General features: G+C 38.7%; 1 protein-coding gene across 1 annotated transcript in view; it reads left to right on the forward strand.

Annotated features, from left to right (window-relative positions):
* Positions 1-8,063: 8,063 nt before the first annotated feature.
* LOC135217158 (ATP-binding cassette sub-family D member 3-like) overlaps positions 8,064-10,174 on the forward strand; it is a gene marked incomplete in the record, with an annotated part of 176,909 nt that continues 174,798 nt past the window's right edge. Inside the window, 1 exon segment of the mRNA XM_064252878.1 lies at positions 8,064-8,437.

Consider the following 10,174-nt stretch of genomic DNA (forward strand, 5'->3'; position numbering starts at 1 on the left):
ATCCTTTCATTATGGCTCTTAAAATGAACAAACCTAAGTAAAGCGTTATGTTTTATGTAGTACTCTATGCCACCTAGCAAAAACGGACACCTTAACGGTCGCTCCAGCCTTCAGTAAACTCGGAACTGAAAGACTTACGTCACTTACCCTTCATCAAAAATAGCATCGGTGAAATTGCCCTTGGCAACCCACCCCTCAACTATGGCCCCTTCATGGATCTCGTACCCAGAACCATCGTGAGTGACGCTGACAATGCGTGCTGACGAAAGGCTTACGAATGTCAGCAATACAGCTGTTATAAGAATTGACATTTCTTTAATGGGTAAGATACTCATTGTGAGTTCGACCTTACTTGCTTCATGTAACTGACCATTGAAATGTAAAGATTAAAACATTAGGCTCCGCTGTAGAGGAACAACACGAGTCCATAGGCCTATCAAACTATTTTTAATACTCTCGTAATGCTACTGATAAGTGATACTAATATTTCTATTACAAAAATTATTTTTACCGTGACGGTGGAGATTTTGTGGCGATAAAAATAGAAAAGATAACAATGACCTTCAAAGTCCCCCGCAAAGACAAGTTGAGTCATATAACTTATTAGCTCAATCGCCCGATAAAAGTTCAATACAGATAACATTATTACTTAAAAGATATCTGGGCGAGTTAAGAGGGCTGACCGAGAATGAAAGAGGATTAAATGGCGGGGTTTTAAAAACTATGCAATCAGTGTACAAGGGAACTGAGGTAGTTTGGCCAATGAATGTAAGTGATTGCTGTTTGAAATGGAGGGACTCTAAAAACGGGAAAGGAATGAAAATTAGTGTATTCTCAAGGGCGTCACTTTTTTGGGGGGTGGGGGACGGCAACTGGCCCCCCAAAGAAGTCCCCCCCAGCCTAAACTTGCCCCCTTACCCCCCAAGCCCAAATAAGTAATAGCACGTTTTCTTTTTTAAATGTGCAGTCATAAATGTATGAAATTTCTCGGAAATATCACGTTTCTTTATCCTTGTCTGTCAACTAGCTACCAGTGGTGATGAGATAAACAAACAGTAATGGGAGTATATAATTTTTGCTGAAATGCCTTCCTCATGTGACTTCAAAAAGCACATGAAACAGCTCAAAAGAAAAAAAAAAGATAAAAAGCTGATTAGGCTTGCTTCGCTCGCCAAATCGTGTTTGGTCCCCCCCCCCCCCACACCCCCCCCCCCCCCCACCCCCCCCACACACAAAAAAAACCTGAAATGACTCCCCCTGCGTATTCTATGTGATGGTGGCAGGAAATGGCATGGATTCTGAAGGCACAGTTTTCTTTTTTTCTTTTTTTTTTTTTCCTTAAAACCCGTATGATTGCTGACAGAATTAGCGTTGGCAGCAAGGGGACATATATTGATGAAGGTCAGCCCATCAAGGAGAAACCAAAATATCTAAAAAGGAAATGGAGCCACCATAATAAAACTAATATTAGGATGAAAGGAGTTTTTAAAAGAATAGAAAATAAAACAAGTGGCCATGACATTCTTCATTAAAATGTAAAAACGTGTCATCTACTACATATGATCTATAAAATATGGGTTTGAAAGTATATTAAGGCACAGATTCAAGAACTGTTTTTATATAAATAACTCATGAACATGTCAACGAAAGAAGGTCCTAGGGGGAGCTCATAGCCATGCCATCTGTTTGCTTATAAACTTTCCCATTAAAAATAAAATGTGTATCTAAGACCTAAATATTTATTATTATTATTTCTAGTAAAACCGTATTAAATGGTAGTGGGGATAGGGAATAATTTTCCAAAGATAATATCAGTGGTTTTGAAAACGGGGACATTTGTAAACCGGGAATGCAGGTCAAAACTAACCTTAACTGTATGTCTTGTTGAAAAGGATTGCTGCTTCAGCTCCATTAATTTTACATAGTCTTTTCTATATTCCTTATCAGAGACTTTATTCAGTTGGGTCATTTCTCTCTCTCTCTCTCTCTCTCTCTCTCTCTCTCTCTCTCTCTCTCTCTCGATGTTTCGCCCAGATCTGCCTCACAGCGATGGTTGCTGTAGGACTGAATCTTGGTGTTGTTCGAGGTTAAGCTGGCCTTTTGCTAGCACGGGCTCTTGCCCATAGAGCAGCCCATGGAAAATCTTGGTGGTGAGTCCTCCATATATTATATAATTAGTATAATATATATATCTATATCTATATATATATATATATTGTCATGCGAGCGCTCATAGGTGCTCCCGCAGGACCCAGTGAGAAGTGTCCAGGTTTTCATTGGCTGGCGGCCAGGCGTTGCTCGAGCCGTGCCGATCTCCTCAGGTGGGTGCCGTTCCTGGAAGCTGCGTTTTCATTGGCTACGACTGTGGTGACGTCACTCCGGATATTACCAGCCTCTTCATCAGTGTTGATCCCCTCCTGGGCACTGGTGTTATCCTCTGGAGGGGGGTGGGGATGGCCCTTCCTCACACAGGTAGGCAGCAGGAAGGGCACTTGTGCCGTATTCAGGATGGGTTTGTGTTCCAAGATGAATAACGCTTCAAGGAGGTGTAGGCGTCCCTGATCAGGGGCCCTTCCCATTATTTCAGTGTTCGTGATGATGTCCTCTCACTCAACGTGCTGTTGGTGGCTGGCGAGGGCGTGGTGTTTGATGGTGCTGTTTTGTACGTGGCATGAGATCCTCTTAGACAGTCGTAACGTCGTCATACCGATATAAACTCCAGGACATCCTTGTATAAGGCATGTGTACCTGTAGACGACGTTATTCTGCTTCAGGGTGTCTAAGAGGATCTCATACCACGTACAGAATGGGGCCATTAAACACCACGCCCTCACCACCCACCAATAGCACGTCAAGTGAGAGGACATCGTCACGAACACCGAAATAATCGGAAGAGTCCCTGATCAGCGACGCCTAGAGCAACCATTGCTGTGATAATGCCCTGTCAGATCTGGGCGAAAAGTCGCGCGCGCAGAGAGAGAGAGAGAGAGAGAGAGAGAGAGAGAGAGAGAGAGAGAGTAGATTGTAATAGGAATAGTAATAAAGAATATCGGAAATGGTCCTACCGGATTTGACGATTCCCTTTGGCACGTTGCTGGCCAGTTTGAGCAACGCAGAAAAGTCTGATAAGGAAAACAGAGAAGACTCTATATGAAATTATTGGAGCTGAACCAGCAATCCTTTTAAGCAAGACACGTTGAGAGAGGGTCTACTCCCAAAACATAACTGTTTGTGAATTTTGCTCAAGATATGGGCAAGAGAAGAATAATTGCAGGGTCGAGTGGTTACTGGCAGAGTCATTTCACTGAGAAAGGGAACAAGGTAAACTTAGCTATTTCAAAATTACGTGAGAACACTCTGAACCTTAAAGATAATATTATAAGTGCTTTTAGGAATATTTGAGTCATTTTAATTTGCTTCAGTGTACGATTTATTTAATCTTCAATTTTGCAAATTTTACCAAATTCAGAAGCACCTACTCCAGAGGATTTACTGGAGCCGGACAAAATACTATCAATTTTTTCAGTTTAAGTAGAACTACATCTTTATTTTCATCTGGTCGGCAAACTATGAGGTTCTGTTAGAAAGTTTCTTCAAAATGTATTCCTCCTTAATATGAAGTTTTCTAGAAATGAAAGCATAACCAGTTATCTGCGCTATAAATATGAAGGATCCATTCCCCCTCTTCCATTCCCAGTTTCTACTTTAACTCGTCCGGATATCTTTTAACTGTAAACATGAACGGTAAGTTTTCCATGTATACTCTTCGTACTTTATTATCACTATTTTTATTTTGAACATTCGTTTTTATTTTTTTCTGTGTCTATGCTGAATGATTTTATTTGACGCCGTCCGTTTAGTTTGTAATTCTTCTTAGTCATTGTTTTTTTGCAAGTGTTGATCTATAGTTAATTTTCGTTTTTATGTTCCCTTTTATGTACTATCATTTTTTTTCTTACTTTACACAATTACCTATGTATTTTAAAGTGTTGTCAGTTATAGATGTTTTAGTACTTAAGATCTAGTCAGCAAGTATATATAGTTTTCTTATTTTTTCACTGTAGTTCATGACATTCAGTAAATAAGTGACCCTGATGACGGAAGAAGTGATGTATTATTCCTGAAAGCTCGGTTGTGCTTCTGTAAGATTTAAGAAATAATAATCTCTACACTACAATGTTACCACGTCTTCTGGCTATCCCGTTCCTACCATATATATATATATATATATATATATATATATATATATATATATATATATATATATATGTGTGTGTGTGTGTGTGTGTGTGTGTGTGTGTATGTATGTATGTACGTATAATTGAGTCACGAAAATTTGGAACGTGATGATATGAATAAGGTGAACCAAAAAAGCCAAAAAAGAAAGTGAAACTGAGTATGGGAGATCTTTCGACTCAGCTAAGTAAAGGACTTGGAGTTGAAAGATCTCGTAGCACTCTGTGTCACTTTCCTTCGTCGCATTTACCTTTATATATTATATATATAATAAACATATATTATATATATATATATATCTATATATATATATATATATATATATATTGATGGTTCAATCAAAATTTACTAGTCATTCTGTTCATGACTTGAATTCATCATTTGAATCGAATGGCTGCTTTTGTCTTATTTCATCAAAAAAAAAAAAAAAAAAAAAAAAATCGTTCTGTATAAATCTTGCGGTTCGCCTTTATAACTTCTTGATTTACCTGGACGTCCTTTTTCGCGTTGCTTGCGGCCTTAAGAGTTTCGCCCTGTGACTGCAACCAAATCTCTCAAGAACTGCAACAAGCATATATAGAATAAACCGAGTCTGTGAGAATTTTCACATGCTGTGAGTTTCCATTATGTTTTACACTAATCAGAAATTGCAGAGTACCCCAGGCTTGTTATTTCTCAAGGATACTACGTACTATACTCTGTTTTTTTCCCATCTGTCCATCCGCCTGTGGTGTTTTTGTATGGTAACACTGCGTCCCGGGCTTTAGACAGTTACATTCAACGATTATAATAATATCTTATTTCGAATATTAACGGTGTAATTCGCATACAGTAAATTATTAAAACACTTTTCAGTTGCAAATGTACACCCAGATATCCTTTTATTTACCTAAAACTTACACATAGCGTAACTATCTAAAGCCCGGGACGCAGTGTTACCATACGCAAACACCACAGGCGGATGGACAAATGAAAAAAAAAAAAAAAAAAACAGAGTATAGGAAATTTGGAGGTCACTTATGAAACTTCACAATTCTGTTGAAAAAAGGTTAAGCATTCGACGTAAATTGTTATTATGCAGCAATGAAGATTTAAGCTTTAATTAATATATGATTAGCAGTGATGAAGATGTGCAACTAATCTTTATATTTTCTAAGGCGTTAACTGAAAATATTGCTTGCTAAGTTGCAAAACAAGAGTATCTGATATTTGGATAACATTGAACGTTCAAGTGACGGTTTTTTTTTAAACATTTTTATTCTAAAACTTATATGTGATTTTACCACTTAAAAGTGCGCCTAACAACAAGGGACAATACTGAAATCTAAACGCATTTTGGAGAAAAAGAAAAGAATAAATTATAAATTTAGAAAAGAATGCGCGAAAGAACAGGGATAGATACATCCAACTAGCCATCGGAGGAGAAATCCCATCTCTATATAGTTTATTTAGACTATAACTACAAGAACCATCTTCATCAATTCGTCAATCGCGATAGCTGGTTGCTCTACCAAACCAACCTGAAATTGAGGGCCAAGGTCCAAAGTTGCGGACAAGTGACCCGTCTGCTAAATTCTGCACTGATATGCATTTAACGATAAGGCGTCTGAGATAATGTCTTAATCTCACCCGAAGTGCTCTAGAAGGGATTGCCATATATGATTATAGTATTAGGAGGCTTGAGCTACGAAGGGGCGCTATGTTCTGCTACTATGCGGTAGTGATGCTAGATGTGCCGATACTGATTTACTAGAGGTTTACGATTTAACCAAGTTTAATAAATGAAAATTTATATACTGTTAAAAGAGACTGGGCAACAGTGCAGGGAATCCACTTGCTAGCACATCTGTCGACAATTACGTACCTCAGTTTTTTTTTTCTTTCTTTTTTTGCATATTTACTGGAAATTGCAACGAAATGTTTCACAGCTAATCGAAGGCATTCAGAGAAGCATAAATGCGGTAATTGTTCAAATGCTTCATAAGTTAATGTATAACATCAACTCTTTACTTGCATTTGCTTATGTGAATGTCAAATTTTCAGGAAACAGCTGATTTGTAAAGGTAGTAATATCTCACTTGGCTTGATAACTAGGACATGGAGCTGAAAACGGTGTTCAAAACTCGTTAATTCTCTCAAGGAACTAGTGCTCGTTGAAGTTCATCTGAATCAATACTGTCCCAGCTTTCATAAGGAGGATGAACGTTATGCTAGGGTTAATATTTTCACCGTTACGAGAACATTCACTTTCCGTCGAGAATTGATTCTTCTTTAGGCCAGACAACACCACTTCTAGGCCTTAAATGGATTTATAGTTTTCCATGTGCTCGTTTGAGAAACACGTAGAGTTTAGTATACATCTCTTGCACTAAGTACTGAAAAAAATATGGGTTGCATTAACGATTAGTTAAGCACTTTGGATGACCCTGAATGGTTTAAATAGATATCATTTAGGATATGGTATGTGTGGTTGTTTGAGAGAGGGCACTTCTATAAAACAAGGAATGAGCATGTATGTCCGTGAGAGAAAGCGAGAGCTCCTTTTCAAAGAAATTGTTTATAAGTAGTTTAAGGGCTATACCCAGCGGTTTCAGGCATTCACTGCAGCAATCCGCGCTCTCATTCAGATTTGAACATTTTATTTTAGGCGCTGTACAAGACTGCGGTATTCTAATTATGAGTATAACTTACTGATTGGTTTACATGAACATAGTTTTGCTACGGTCATTTATACTTACCTTCAGTTTAGTATATTATTCACGTTGAAATTCATTGTTGAGTGATACCGGTAATTAGTAATGATCAATCGTTGGTGCAGATACTGACTTCAAGCATTTTGAAAATTGAGCCAACCATGCACACACCACCTCTTGAAAGTTATTTGCAAATTTTCTATACAAGTCCATTTAAAAATTTTGCCATGCTAAACCTTTTATCTCGATTCGATGTGAATGAGTGTTTATTCTTATATTCTTTTACCTACTCACATGTGAGACATTCCTGTTATTTCATACAGTTTTCAAAAAATTACCTGCACCTGCTATTAAATCCTTGATCTCCTTACAACTTGGTTTGCTCATTGATATGATGATCCTGTTTGCTTTCTGTTGTTATTTATTCTCTTCCTTCTAAAATTTCTTCTGTCCGTCTTCATCCTCCCCAACCCCGGCCCCCGTTACCTCATCACTCCCTTTTTTAAAATGCTATTCTCAGACTGTTTTATAGTTTACTTATCGAAAACATAGGTAAAACCTAGACATATCTTTTTTATAATTTCTCGTCATCAATAATATTCTGGATGTTTTAATATATTTATTAACATGCTAGCCATTCATCATAAAATAATTACCGGAAGAAGGTATTTTATGCTATGCTTATTTGCCTATTCACATACCCTCACGAGGAGTGATGGTACTGAATAGTTATCGTTTCAAAGCTGTGAGAAGGAAAAGTAACGTAGCAAAGCATGTGCTTATCGTTGCAATGAAGCCGGTGTGCATTCCTTGATACTCTGCTTTTCTTTTTTGTTACCATCAGCATAGTGAGCCCCGTTCTAGCTCTCGTTCTCTTCAATAAAATAGAGGAATCTTTTGGTCATTAGATTTTATCAAACGCATGAAAATATTCAGTGATAACTGCTTTATAAGTATTTGCCGACAAAAAAAGATCCAGAAAAACGGCAGGAGGTAGGTATATAAGATGAGCGGTGATAATCCTGAGCTGCTGCCGCTTAGGGAATTGCTTCTTCAAAGCAAATAAAGCTATGGTCGTGTTAGTGAAGGCAATAGGCATGTTGAATGCATAAGTTTTTGCCGGTTTACAAACGTGGTGATTTATCAAGATAGAAAGGTCTGAAATAACTCTTAAATGCAATAAGACTTAATATTAATTGATCGTGGCATGCATCACCAGTCTAATCTTGCCATTCTCAAAGGAAGTTACCAGTTGTAACTTGGTTGCCGGCATTCTCGATCAATTACATCATACATACAAAGTGTTGGGCGAAGAAATCTTGTCGTTCACCTATTAATACTGGCATTGGTTTGATTCAAACTACATGTATGATATCGCCTACACAAAAATGATCCACAAAAGACTACTTGGTTGCCATTATCGCGTTAAAGTCTTGAATACTTTCAAGGACAGAAATCTGTCACATAACGCTCACGGGGCAGAATGTCTGAACTCCGAGGAATGACAGACAGTGCCCGTGATGACGCCGGAGACGAATGAAAGTTAGATCAAAGTCGCTGAGAGATACATTTATATTGCAAGGTGAGCGGACCGCGTTACGCGTTTGGCAATGAGTATTACGTCGACATTGTTTGTATCTTGTTGTTTAGTGGTATTTTGTAACTGCTTGAACTTATTGTCCTTATAATTTAGGTTCATTACACCTGATGAATAGAAGCCGCCGCAGTCGTCAGATGGTTCGTGGTCCTTGATTCGCCCAATCGCCGAAATTTGTAAACATAGAAATCAGCTGATTTCTCTCAGCTCGAGAATCTCTCAGTCTCTCTCTCAGATTGCAGCTCATTGGCAGCAGCAGCTGTCAGGTGGTGATAATGGTCCCTTAATCCTTACGTATTTGATCGTTGTAATGTATAGTTTTTGCCGTACAATAAACGTTATAGTTTGAGTTTGTTGGAACGCTTCTAGTATATATAGTAGTAGTTGGGAAAAGTGGTCCCGTTTCAGGTAGGCCAAAATTACTATTGCATCATATCCAATCCAAAAGTCAAGAAAGTAGAGGCCTACTGGATTCGGTCACCGGTAGCATATTCTGAAGTATATTTAGAACGTTAATTTCCAACCTTCATGGGTATTACACAGCTACTAATCATGTGGGGAAATGTTAAGTGTTCTGTTAGCTAGGCTTCTCCCAAACAAAACTAGTAGTAGGTAGGCTACTCTCTTACTTTTCAGACGGCTAGACACTAATAGGTAGCTAGGGGTAGATCTAGGTTACTTACTACTTATCCTCGGCGGCCCAGACTATGGCAGTTGCGGTTTTTCTATGCAGTTTTACCTACTGAACAAGAATTTTAAGTAATATTTATTCGGGCGACTGTAATTATAACCCCCAGGGGCCAGTACTAAAAATGGCAAAATACATTGGACGGCCCAATCCGTAGTAGACATCGTATCTGCGGTTAGGTTTTTTGCAGGGTAATTCTAAAGAATAGTTCCACATGAACTGCAAGGAACGTAAAAGCGGATACGACATCCACTAGGGATTGGGGCGTCCAATGTATTTTGCCGTGCTTAGTACTGGTCCCTGGGGGTTAATTACAGTCGTCCGAATAAATATTACTTGAAATTCTTGTTCAGTAAGTAAAATAACATAGGAAAACGTCAATTGCCATAGTCTGGGCCACAGCGGATTGCTTCTGTAGAAATACCATGTAGGCTACCTAGACCCTAGGCCAATCTGTAGGAATTTTCAGTTACCTATAGTATGCCTAGTAGGCTATGTAAGTAAGAATGTAAATATTTTGCTGTGAGCTACTAGCCATAAAAAGTATTAGATTCACATCAGCCGTGCATCTGATGCCTAGGCCAATCCCTTACGACACTCCTGAGTGGCTGTTGATAAGCCAATCACAGGGCTGAAAACTCTCGGTCTCTCTCGAGAGTTCACATAGGAAGGATGTATGTATGCTCCATCTCTCCTGAGGGATACTTTTGAAAGATGTATCCCTCAGGGAGGGGTGGAACATACATCCTGGCTATGTGAACTCTCGAGAGAGACTGAGATGTATCCCTCAGGGAGGGTGGAACATACATCCTGGCTATGTGAACTCTCGAGAGAGACTGAGAGTTAACAGCCTTATTATTGGCTTATCAACAGCCAATCAGGTGTGTCGTAAGGGATTGGCCCAGGCATCAGATGCACGGCTGATGTAAATCTACTACCTATGGTTACTACATGACCTGC

Source organism: Macrobrachium nipponense, chromosome 7 (assembly GCF_015104395.2).
Source record: "Macrobrachium nipponense isolate FS-2020 chromosome 7, ASM1510439v2, whole genome shotgun sequence".
In the NCBI taxonomy this organism is placed as follows: Eukaryota; Metazoa; Arthropoda; class Malacostraca; order Decapoda; family Palaemonidae; genus Macrobrachium; species Macrobrachium nipponense.